This window comes from Octodon degus, unplaced genomic scaffold (genome assembly GCF_000260255.1).
Source record: "Octodon degus isolate 3935 unplaced genomic scaffold, OctDeg1.0 scaffold00014, whole genome shotgun sequence".
Classification (NCBI taxonomy): domain Eukaryota; kingdom Metazoa; phylum Chordata; class Mammalia; order Rodentia; family Octodontidae; genus Octodon; species Octodon degus.
The window spans coordinates 15,426,484-15,439,951 of record NW_004524590.1 but is presented as its reverse complement, the minus strand read 5'-3'; the positions used below and the strand labels follow the sequence as shown (position 1 = coordinate 15,439,951).

Sequence of the window (13,468 nt, the reverse complement as noted above, 5' to 3'; positions counted from 1 at the left end):
TCCTCCAGCAGCTCTAGCTCATTTAGACTTCTCAGGCCTCTACTTCCCACCAAACAAGGTCAATGTAGTACTCTTCATATATGTATAATTTGGATGTTTACAAGGCTATTTCTGATTTTACTTTATAATTTCTCCAAATTTGTGTACTATAGCTGACTAGAAATCTCTGTTATCAGATAGCTATTATAAGCCTCCATTTTTGTTCTTTTTTACAGTAGCTTTGAACATAGTGGAGGAAACTCAGACTGACCAGTTTCATCCTCTACAAATTCCTGCCCCTCATCCTCAGCTAGGAATTAAACTGTCTAGTACTTTTTCATACGGACCATTAAAAAGTATTTCAGCAGTTTTCACTTCTCCCATAGTCCACCTCATTTCTGTTGCACATCCAATCATAACAATATAATTCTTTTCTTTTTCTTTTCTGTATTTTAGGGAAGGTCTACAGGGTGTTCAGGGTCTCACTACTAGATCAGACTCATAGTGATTCTCCTGTTTACAGCTTCCCAAGTGCTGGGATTACAGGCTCGCATCACCACACCCAGTCTCAACCGCCATCTCAGAGTGCCCCAGGGAAGGGGCCTGGACTGCAGGCCCCTTGCAGGTGCTTTAAATCACTTAGCTATTTGGCCGGCCCTAACACCATAATTCTGAATATAGATTTAATATAATTCATGCACTGTTGTGCATGTATACACCAGTACATATTTTCTCAGATACATGTATTTTTTCCATATTTTATCCCTCCAATTTTTTTCTGCAATAACCTTCCATCCCTTTTTCCAATTATCACACATGAAAATGTAGGAAAAAAATGTGTCTAAAATGATCCTTCTTGGCCTTTTTACCAAGATGGCCCTGAAGGCGAAAAGGCCCTGCCCCTCCCAAAGTTTAAGTCAAAACAAAAGCTTTGAAGACCAAGAAGGCGGAGCTGAAAGGCATCCACAGCCACAAAAAAATGATCCGAACATTACCCACCTTCCACCATCCCAAGACACTAGGGCTCCGGAGACAGCCCAAATACCCTCGGAAGAGCACCCCCAGGAGATGCAAGCCTGACCACTATGCCATCATCAAGTTCCCGCTGGCCACAGAGTCAGTCCTGAAAAAGTTTGAGGACAGCAACACACTCGTGTTCATTGTGGATGTCAAAGCCAGTAAGCACCACATCAAACAAGCTGTGAAGAAGCTCTATGACATCGATGTTGCCAAGGTCAGTACTCTAATCAGGCCTGATGGAGAGAAGAAGGCATATGTTCGCCTGGCTCCCAATTATGATACATTGGATGTTGCCAACAAAATTGGGATCATCTAAACTGAGTCCAGCTGGTTAATTCTAAATATATACTTTTTATCCCAGTAAAGTAAATAGATAAATAAATAGATAAATATTAAATAATCCTTCTTATTCATGACATATACCTATATCCCTGGATAAAGTAATTAATCACTCTTTAACTGTGCTCCCAGTCTTTCTCTCAAAGTGTTTTATTTACTAGGATTTAAAAGTATTTTGATCTCTCCTACTGCTCTGCCTAACCCTGATCCTTTGATGCTATGATATATTGTCTTTACTTTCTGGGTTTCTAAGTGAAAGCTTCTAAGAGAAGTTTATTAAAATGTTTTTGGCATTTAGTGTTTCTACTTTTCTTTTGCCTATAAAATCTTCAAACCATGCAATTTATTTTCTGCTACAACACTTTACACGACAGCAGCAAATGCCAGGTTCAGTTTGCTACAAAGTCGTATGGATACCTTTAACTGGTATCTTCTTGATATATTTCTCCTTCTAAAAAAAACTCCTTTTCCTAGGATGTTACAAATTCATGGAACTCACTCAACTTGTCAACAGCAAGTGCATTGCTTCATCTTTCCTCTCATTTTCAGCTCTACATATATAATTTTGCACACACTCTTGGTTGGTTAAGATTTTTTCATATATATATATATATATATATATATATATATATATATATATATCCCAGACAATGTTTTCCCTAATGTTTGATTGCTAAATACTTACTTCATATAAATCACAAGCAAAATGTGAATGCAGACTTCATACATTGCCATGTCTTACTCTCCTGTCTAGAATACATTTACCTACAAAAATCACTGCTTTAGTGGCACAATCAATCCTTAATTAGGTAAATTAAGCACATAAAATCTATCTTGTTTTCTGTTTTTTATATACAACCAATAATAGCCCAAACTCATCAATATATACAGTGACTTTTTAAATTTCCCTCTTACATCTCTAGCAACTCCATTCTATTATCCATTAATTTGCCAGTGTACTCACCAAGAAACTGGTCTTTATTTGATCCCAATCCCCACGACAACTCCACAGAAATATGACATATGAACATGACAATGGCATGAGCATTTGTCTGTCCTCTGCATGACAAACAGCAGCATATTCAGAGTCCAAACTTTATTTGAATTGCATTTAATTGTACTAAGTTCTTTTCTTGGATTTGTGTCTAAGTCTTGTAGTTCACTGTTAAAAATGATATAGAAAAACATACAAAGCAACTGACTTGTCAGAAAACCACCATCACCCCAGAAAGTATATGTTGGGGCTTCAGTGGACCCACAATGTCAGCGACTTCCCTAAGCTTAAATCATCATCTTTATAAACTAATATCAGATCCAATACTCATCGACCTACTACATTTTTTATAGTAAAAATAGTACTTTATAATATGAAAAAGGGTAACTTCCTTATCTACTTAACAATTTCATTATCTTGAATATTTGCAAAAATAAAAAAGTCACTTGAACATTTAACTAAAATTTGACAATTTGATAATGTCTTTTCCAAGTAATTGGAAGAAAGTGAAGGGCTGATTATACATCTTAGACCCTTCAAAGAGAAGTGAGACTTTTTTTTAAAAAAACTGGGGCATTACTTTTATTGTGTGGCTGGATTTATATGTAACCAGTACATATTGTTTAATAAATGATAGCTGAATGAGTGTTTGTTTTCCGAAGCTTTTCTGCAGGGTATACCACAGGAAAAAAATCTTTGTAAGATTTCTGTTTAAATCTACGTGAATTATTTCTTCCCTACGCCTACCACACTTTTATTTATGCTTAGAGTTTGGAGTTAATCTGTGCTTGCAATTTAATATTTCTAGTTTCCTTGTGATAAACTGCAACATTTCCACATTATGTTCTAATAAATGCCTTTTTACAGAAACAACATTGTTTATAGGGCATAAATTAGAAAACAGTGTTTTGTTTGGTACTGTGGTAGCTTTTGTGGTGTTTCTATTTCTGATGATAAAATACATTGCCTACCATTTGACTTCATGACTACCAATGACCATTTTTTAACATATTTATAGCATTTTAAAGTGCATTTAGATAATTATAAAGACTAATTTACATAAAGCTGAGTTGTGTAAAGAGAGTACTGAGATAGTTAAATTTTAGCAAACTAGTATTAGCAAGCCAGTTCTTTATATAGGCAGCTCAAATTTATTTAACTAAATTAATCATTTCCTTACTCAAATATTGCCTAGGATTTATAACAGGTAGATGCGCTGCATTATGGCTACCAGGAGACCTAGACATTACTGCTTCCTTAAGTTTTTTTTTTCTTCTAAAAAGGTATTAAAAATTGTTTATCATTGATAGGGGCTGGGAAGATGGCTCAGTAGAAGAAGCACTTCCCTGGCAAGTGCAAGGGTCTGAGTTCAATCCCAGTTCTGAAAAAAAAAAAATTGTTTTACATTGATAGTGGAATAAAGGTGAATACAGTGTAAATTGAAATAATTTCTATTAGTTTTATGTGATTAATTTTTTTGTCTTATTTTAAAAGAAATTAAAAATAAGTCTCCTCTGTGAGTGCCTAAAATTATGATGGGGACAAGATAATGTACCTTTTTGGCCTTAGAGCTAAGACAACTCAGACCAACAGATCAAATAAAAACACTGTTTTTAGCTCTCCTCTTTCCACTCTTAAATGCCCAGAGAATTCACCCAGCATTGGATTTGCAAAGAAGAAATTCGTCCTGCTTTATTGGCTCCCTACTTCTTTTAAGTAATACTTATTCAAAACTTGGAAGTCATTAAGTCAGTAAGAATAGAAGAAAATAAATACTGATGTGGTGTTTGTAAGTAATAGGCAAATAGTACAGCAAAATTCACACTTTAATATTTTGGTTGAAAACTAACAGAAATTTCCTTTGTGAAAGCTAAGGGATCTATGGTTTAAGCACAATATTTTTCTATTATTTATATATTAAATTAATAAAATAAGTTCCATATTAAATATGTAAGTGCTGTTGGTTGATTTGGTATTATAATACAATGGAGAAAAATCCAGAACTGTGCTTAAAATTCTCAGATAAATAATTGTAAAACATAGAATTTTTTGAGCCAATACCCCCAAAATATGAAATGCAAGAATCTATTAGCTCTTTCCTAATTTATTTGCTGACACAGGCAAACTGAGTAATACAAAAGTTAGAAAATATATCAGAAAAATGTAAAATATGTTGAATTTTATGTACTTCTGATGCATTTTGTTAGATAATTTACAATTTAATAAAAAATGATTACCAATGCTTCAATAGTTTCAGTAATACATAAAGGCAAATGTGAAAGTATGTAATAAGGTTGGATTGTAGTTTTCTATACAGATACAGAGGCCTGTTAGACATAAGTTTATATAATTTTTTAAAAGAATCATCTGTGCTTTCTTTAGGAAAAAAATATCTTTTTTTCAGGAAAATTTGCATTGATATAATTGCAAATGTACTATCAAATTCCACAGTGAGAATCAACAGCTCACTGATTCACTGAGCTGTGCATCTGAAACAGCTTTGAGATGAAAATTAGATGAATTTTAACAGTAAATCATGAAGCCAAAGGTGTTTATAGCAGTTTTTCAGATGTATATCATCCTGTTTCAGCCGGTTTCATGTGTAATACTCACTGAACCTGAACAATGAAAAAACATTTAGCTCCCTCCAGAGTCACTATTATTTATAATTTAATATTGCTGGTAAAATATGTATTTATGATATTTTTAAGTATTCTTTTTTTGTATTTTAGGGAAGGGTCTTCAGGGTGTTCAGGGTCTCATTAATAGATCGGACTCATATTGATCTGCTTGTTTACAGCCTCCCAAGAGCTGGGATTACAGGCGCGTGCCACCTCTCAATAACCATATCAGTGTCTCCCAGGGACCAGGCTGGCATGGCAGGCTTGGGGTTCAAACCTGCTGAGCTATTTCACTGGCCCTTTTTAAGCATTCTTATAATTTTACCAAAGCAGACTTCTGTAAGAACAAGTTCTCTGTATGACCCTGGGGATGTTCTAAACTAAATTATTTCGAATTCCAACAGTAGAAGCTCCAATTTGACTTCTGAACTTTTAATTTTGATTCTCCATCTAGTGCTCTGTTTTGTCACTTAGCTTAAAATTTCATACTTTATCAAGCTTCCTGGACTGGGCTGAAAAGGAATATGTATGTAGTATTCATCATTTTGTGTTTGATTTGGCTTTCTAATAGGTATTTAAAAATTTTAACTTGCTTTGTATGGTTATAAACTAATCCAAAATATAAATTCAGACTACAGCTGCATTTTTAAAATTGACCTCTGTATTTATCTGAGTTTTGATAGTATTTATTAGATTACTGGTCTGTTTTCTAGTAAACTTAGAAGGTTATGAAATCTTCTGTAGTATTCTTTTCCAGGAAACTTTGAAATTTAGTATGTCATGAACTATGTTGGTGTGTTCTGTCTATGGCAACAGTATTTTCTCATACCAACAGTAGCTGTAGCATTTTCTCTTTTATAAACTGAGCTACAGCTCAGTTTAATTTTAAAGCATGTGTCATATTCTTGCATGGCTATGACAGTTAAATTTGATTGTCTAACCAGTTGCCTCCAGATATACCCATGTCACTGGTGGAGTAATCGGAGTACTGTGTCTGGGGCCAGGTGGCCTTGACCTATGTCCGATCCTTTGCTTTCTCCTCCTTGCATCTTCCATTTTTTCACTTTGCATGTCCCACGAGCTAAGATAGCTTGCTTCAACATGTTTAGACCAGATATTTCTGCCCTAGAGTCAGCTGAAGATGGAATGAATCTCCGTAACACATGAGAAGAATTGCACTTCTCCTCCTTTAAGTTGCATGTGCGGACACTGCATCCAGCTATAGGGAGACGACCGAAACAATGGATTTTAACCTTTTCGGAGGGAGAGCAGTTTCTCAGACTCTGTATTCAACCCGACATGGTTAGTACACAAGCAGTGATGAATATGTGAAATTATTTGTTCTTAAAACCTATGTAATCTTTTGCTAAACATGAAGTGATCCAGAAAAGTCAGAAAATGAGAAATCTGTGCATTTTCTTACATTTTATCTTTTCAATGTAAAAAAAAAAAAAATTCAGAATTACGAAATATTTTAACTGTTTTTATATGAATCTTATCTGTGTCAGAAAAAAATTAAGAGAATATTAAGCCTTTCTGTAAATCCACTTTCTAAAAAAAGAAAGCAATTAATATCTATATTAGTGAGAAATAAATGTTAAGAAAGTGTTAGAAAAATGTAATTTTCAGATAATCTAAAACTTAGATTTTTTCTATGGGTAGTTTAAATTTTCTGTCCTTTCAAACCTTTTACCTCAGTTTTTGGATTTTCTCTTTTTCAGTTGTGGAAATGTAAAATAACAGTATTAAAAAGCTAGTCAATCACAGAAAGCAGAAAGAGAAAGAGGAATGCTTAGAATCACCCAAAGATAAAAGAAATTCTAGCGTAAGGCTTCATTTGTGATTTATCAAACCATTTAAAAGAGAAAATTGGAAGAACAGACTGTTTTCAAAGTGTTTTGATAATAACAGAAATGTGGGCCAATCACATACTAGACATCTACCTGACAGCAGCTCCAGGAATCAGCCTGCGGACGCAGTCCTGGCAGCCAGGCTTGTGTAGACTTCATGAGCAATGGGTCTGTCTCACCTTGCTGAGCTGGGACTGGGTTTCAAATCTAAATACTAAACTTAATTTTCTCTTCCTTCTCCGATTGGGAGACATTTCTCTAGTGGGGCTGCTTAGAAGTATGCAGGTACCTTTCCTTCCTTTAGCATTCCCGTCATTTTTTAAAAATAGTGAAACAGGAACTGCAGTCTCTCCCCTGATTAAGTCACCTGCGGGCAGGGAGTCTGGTGGGTGACTAATCATTGATCATGGTGCCCTTGGGGGGAGGTGATTACTGCCGTGTCTTACATGCCACTTTAGGACTCCGCCTCTCTCTTCTTTAAATATAAAGTTAAATTGGTCTTTATTCATCCTGTTGTCCTAGTCCAACATGTTAAATAAACTCTGAGACTTTATTAATCCTTTCTTACAAGCTCAAGTCTCTACTTTTGTCTTTTACAGGTTAGCCCAATCCTCCCCCTCATGAAGCTCTAAAGTTTTAATTCTGCCATGAACATACAGCCCATTTTTAATAATATACCAACACCAAGATCTACACTTTGAATTTTTTCCTACACTTTCTGGCCAAGAATATTTATACCAAAAACCCAAACATTTTGTATATGAATTTTTCAGTCTGATCGAGTCTCATGTGTATACTGTGCCGTCCCCAATTCTCAAGATGACCAGTTCTCACAAATGAGATACGGTGCAGACTGAAAAACAAAAAGCTTTGAAAAGAATACGTGGAGTTCTGTTCTTAAAATATTACATCTAAATTTATATGGTGAGGTGGAGGGCAAGATAATTCAGTGGTCTAAAGTGCCTGCTTAGGCAAGCTTAGGCAGGTGCAGTCGCCCACGATTTGATCCCTGGCACCACATGCTGCACCATCCCCTACATCAGGGCAGGCTGAGCTAAAAAACAAAAAAAACAACAACAACAACAAAAAAAAACAAGCAAACAAACAAACAAAAAAAACATTTGCGTGGTGTTCCCATCCATGAGTGAAGAATATAAGGAAATCAGTTCTCCATGAACACTCACTCTGTGCTTTTTATATATTCTAAAATGCAAAAAAAAATCTAAATTAAAAAAACATTTTTATTTCTGTCTCCTGCAGAAACTGTAGCTCAATTATAGATTCTTCAATTTACCACTTAGAAGTTTCCAGCTGTTATTCAGTTAAAAGCTGTATAAAGGGTTTTGTTTTTTTATTATTAATTTTATGGAGAAAAAAATTTCAATGAGACAGTGTGTTTTTCATTTTCAATAAAGCTTGGAATATTAGATATTTATTCAAAATGTTTTGTTTCAAACAAAAGGCTGGATGGTTTTTATCAAAATTTAGCTTGTGAATTCCAGTTATTTTTGGTTTTATATATTAACATGCTACAGAGGAAAAAGCTTTATGATTTACAAACCCTCAGAGCCTAAACTTACCTTAGTATGTATTTCTCTTGGCTAAGATGAGACAGTTCGTTTTACCAGTTCATTGTGAGGCTTAGCTAATCCTCATTTCGCCATTGACCACGAGTCAGTCTTTAAAGAGAGCTTCCATCTCCCGCTGCTCATGTCCCTAAGCATCTATCTGGCATGCTAGATGCAGCAACCGATGATATTTTCTATCATGCATTTGTAGTAACAGCAAAACCAGAAAATTTCACCAAATCAATTAATTTTATCCCTAGCAAATCTTGCATTGCACTTACAGCTTTAAAATATATCTTCTTCTTTTGACCTAAATGTTTGTTATTTCACAAATATAGCATTCATTTATTAGTTTCATATAGCATAAAATCTATTGTTGTACAAATGCTTTAACACATAAATCTTCATAGTTATTTCGATTGAAATTGTTTTGACTTGGTACTAGGTAAAGGTTTAATTTTCTGATTGGAGTCAAGCTGATATTCAGGATCTTGGAATTATATACTATTAGTGTAAGCTTTTTACATTTTGCCTATACTTCTATGTTCTTTTGTGAGTCAAAAATAATGTCTCTCCATACATATTATCAGTATTTCTTATAAATTATAAGGCAATCTGTAGAAATTCTTTCTCAGATACAATTGAATGCATGGGGGCTGGTGAGATGGCTCAGTGGTCTAAAGCACCTACTTAGAACAAGCTTAGCAAAGCCCAGGGACCGCGGTTCAATCCCCCAGCCCCACATGCCAGCCAGCCCGCCTCCTGGTGGGCTGAGCTGGCCAAATACACACACACACACACACACACACACACACACACAAATAAAATTAAAAGAAAAACAATTGAATGCATGTGTACATCTATACTTTACTAGCATATGCATTTAAAATTATTCAAGATTTTTCTTTTTTAATTAATTAATTAATCACTGTATTTCTGTACCAGGAATTCAACTCAGGACCTTGCGCTTGCCAGACAGGTTCTGTGCCACTGAGCTATGTTTCTTTTCCTCATTCAGGTTAATACACAGTATAATGCAGTAAAATACATCTGTAATACTAGATGAAACTGTCTCAAGTGCCTATGAAATACTCTAACAAAGAAGCATTCCACCAAACTTAGCAAAAATGCTCTTTAGACCCCAGGTTTTCTGGATTATCTTGGTTCTATACAGCTACTTCCTAAACGAAACCAGGTTTTGTAGTGATAGTACATCACAATCGTAACTCACAGCCTGATTTCTATCACATTTACATATTGACTCATTGTAGGAATTTTAAGGAAGAAAATCAAATTTGTATATGGGGTGAAATACTGATTTCATATTTTTCAGTAAATCTGTTGTTAAAACATACATATGCAAAACAAAATAAACTGATACAGAACTTGTCATCATACAAGTATTCAGTTTGAGCACTCATTACAATTGAATGACATTGACTAAGAAAACTCAAATTGAAAATATTCGTTTGGAAAAATAATAGTTAAAAGATGTTGTTTTGAATAAAGTCAGAGGAAGTTTTCCTTCTCACTTCAGAACCAGGGCTCAAATTCAGGCGGTGACAGTTTTTCCCAAAGTTTGGCTCCGTCACAAACCCCTGTTACCTCCTTGAACGGGGGATCTTCCATCTCAGATCAATTCGTGTTACTTTCAAGTGAGGCCTGGAACATAATGTTTTGTATGTGTATTTTATTTTCACAGGCAGAAATTCAATATTATTCTTACTTTCTGACTAAAAATCAATGAAGCACACTCATTAATGTTTAAATTCATCACAATTTGAGTTCTTATCATTTATATACCATCTTTTATTCAACTTTCTAGACAACTCTTAAAAGCATATTTTTTTTTTTTTTTTTTTTTTTTTCAGAACCGGGGATTGAACTCAGGCCCTTGCACTTGCCAGGGAAGCACTTATTCTACTGAGACATCTCCCCACTCTTAAAAGCATAATTTTTGATAATTGCTTATAATTTAATATTCTCCAGGAAATTTATAATTCTTATAATAATTCTAGCTCCATGTGTGCATGAATGAGAAGCAGTGATTTTCTAAACATTCACCTGCTTGCTATTTCTATTCCATATTCTTGCTATATTAACATTCTTTATGAAACTGCAATTTAAAATCCCAGTAATTTTTTATCTTAATTTTTTAACCTATACTTAAATATACAATAATGACTCCATTTTATATAATTACATATAAGTATACTATTGATGAGAGATATTTGTGGCTCTTCTGTTTGTGGAAAAGTCTGTAGTAGAATACACAACCTATGGGGTAAATAATCTAGATTAATCAGTATGTATATGTTGTGCCTTCTCAAGAACTCAGACTTTTTGGTTGTACAACAGCTTTGAGAATTCATTTATTTATTGTTTCTTCTTTTTGCTTCATGTTACCGGGCTTGATTTCAGGGACTTCCCATTGAGCTACATTTCCACTCTTGACCCCATTTTATAAATTTTGAGATAAGGTCTCAAAGCCCTAAAGTTACTCTCATTAGATATGAACTGAAAACCCCCCAGCCTCAGACTTCCAGAGTACTAGGTGCCCACACATCCAGTTGGGAGTTTAATATTTTATTGCAGTAACTCAATACAAGATTTCCAGAAACTGTAAGTTAAGAAATTTAACTAATAAATGTGCAGAATATAACATTGAAATTTCAAGTAAACAACAAAAATATAAGTACATGGCAAATACTGTATTATATTCTTCTATTAAATTGTATATTCACATTTCAAGTAACATTTTAGACATGCTTCTACGAAAAAAAAATTCTTTCTCATCTGAAATTCACATTTATATTTAATCCAGCAAGGACTTGGTGTAACATTTGTGTACGAAACTAGAACTTGTTTATTTGTTGTTTGTTTTATCATCCTTTGTCCTATTTTTTAAAAGATGTCAATAGATCTGTTTGTGATAATAAACCAAGTGTTTTCTGTTTTTATTTTTTTATTGATTTTTTGCACACTTTTTTCCTCAGAAGTCATAAGGAAGTTCTGGCTGAGATTTTAATTCTCCTGTTAATTCTCTCAGCTATGTTAGATATGCAGCTCTATGATAAACCAAAGCAAGTTACCCATATTTAATGATATCTGGTGTATCAACTCCAAATTATCCTGAGTGATGAACACAATAGCTAAAAATGAATCAGGAGGGCAACACCTTCCTTCAGAACTATAGAACATCTGTGAAAATGTCAGTCCTGTACTTGCTTCTCCCCCAAAATACAAAGAGCTGTGAAAACAGGACAAGAATTGCCGAGGCACTGAGGAGCAAAAATCAAATAACACCTTCAGTTTAGGATCTCCAGCTCAAGCGGAAGGCTCTCTGAGGTGAAAGCTGGTCCTGCATAAAGCTTCCCTTGGCATCCCTAGGAAGCAGGGCAAGCTGCATATTTTGCCGAGGCTCTGTTGCCCTCTTCACTGCCTTCAAAGAGCTGGCATTGCCTAGTGTGCTGACATGACTACACTGCAATGGCATGCACAAAAGGTGACACAGGTGGGATTTTCATGTAACATTTTGTGTTACCAACTGCAAAGCCTTCTTGAGGAAAACTAAAGCATACACAAATGAAAGTAAAGCTTACAGTCATTGATTGGGAGAAATAATTTTGATGATTATATTCAAATAAAATGTCTAAGTGAGTATGATCCTTGTTTATATCTCACAGAAAATTTCATAGAAATTTTAAAAATTTAGAATTTATGTGAAAATTCCAGGGAAAGTCAGAATAATCTTGAAAAAAAGATTTGCAGGGTTTAACCTTTTGAACAAACCTAACACTAAGGCTACAATGACCCAAATATATGCAGTATGTTATTGTTATAAAACATATGTCAACCAATATATTAGAATAGACAGTCTGGATAATTTCATATATGGTTAGTGACTTTTCAGATGAGTGTACCACAACCATTCAAAAATGGAACATATACTCTTTTAAAAAATGGTGCTTCGGAAACAGGGGATCAAAATATAAAAGCATGAAAGTGGACCTTTTACCTACATTAGATACAAATTTTAAAATAAATTACATTAAAAACCATAAACTTGAGAGCTACTTCTATAAAATTTTTTAAGCAGATAAAGTGGGAAATAATCAGGTCATCAGATTTGTCAGGATTTCTTAGACATGATAATAAAAAAGGGAAGCAAGACAAATAGAAAAATTAGGCTTTATCAAAACTAGAAATTATAAAGATAACCAAAAAAGTAAGAGAAAAGACAAAACAGAAATGGAAGTAAATGTTTGGGAATTATATATTTGATAGGGTACTAATATCTAAAATGTCTTTTAAAAGTTCCCCCATCTCAATAACAATAATAAAATCAAGGTGAATTAAAAATATGAAAAAGAACTTGAGTAGATATCTCTATGAAGATGTTATAGAAATGACTACTATTCACATGAAAAGACGACCAGCATTACTGAGCACTAAGGAATGTGAGTCAAAGCCACAATCAAAGACGTTTAGGCAAGATGCTGCGTAGAAGCAGCCTTTGCATGGCTGTCAGAAAGCCATGGAGAGTAAAAAAGGTGAAAATATATTCTAAGGAACAATAGGAAAAGAATCAAGGAAGAGATAACTGTGAAGTTAAAAGCACTGTGAAGCACAAAAGCAATCCTTAGGAAATACAAGTAGTCTGAGAGGCCAGTCTAAGCTTTTTGACTGACAGGAACCAAACTATGCAACCACAAAGAGAGCCAGGAGGAAACTGACAGAAACAAAGAAAAGGAAAAGGCAGGCCAACTTAGTCATAGGAGCAAGCTGTGGTTGTTGCCAGCCATAAATCTAGCACAGGTGCCTTTTCCCCCTTAGTTTATCAGTAAATGTACTTAGAACATGCTCACATTCCTTGTAGGAAGTTGGTACATTTACATAACAGATTTGTACTTCTTTTGTCATCTCCTTTCCTATCCCTCTCTCCCCACTCCACTGAGATCTTGATCTTCTTCCTTTTGTCCTTTCTTTCACATTTCTTTTTCTTATTTATTTCTTCTTCTTCTTCTTCTTCTTCTTCTTCTTCTTCTTCTTCTTCTTCTTCTTCTTCTTCTTCTTCTTCTTCTTCTTCTTCTTCTT

At 34.4% G+C, this 13,468-nt stretch overlaps 2 pseudogenes; one reads left to right on the top strand and one right to left on the bottom strand.

Annotated features, from left to right (window-relative positions):
* LOC111815302 overlaps nucleotides 1–558 on the bottom strand; it is a 1,142-nt pseudogene extending 584 nt beyond the window's left edge.
* Nucleotides 559–688: 130 nt separating this feature from the next.
* LOC101562657 lies at nucleotides 689–1,315 on the top strand (annotated as a pseudogene).
* Nucleotides 1,316–13,468: the final 12,153 nt, after the last annotated feature.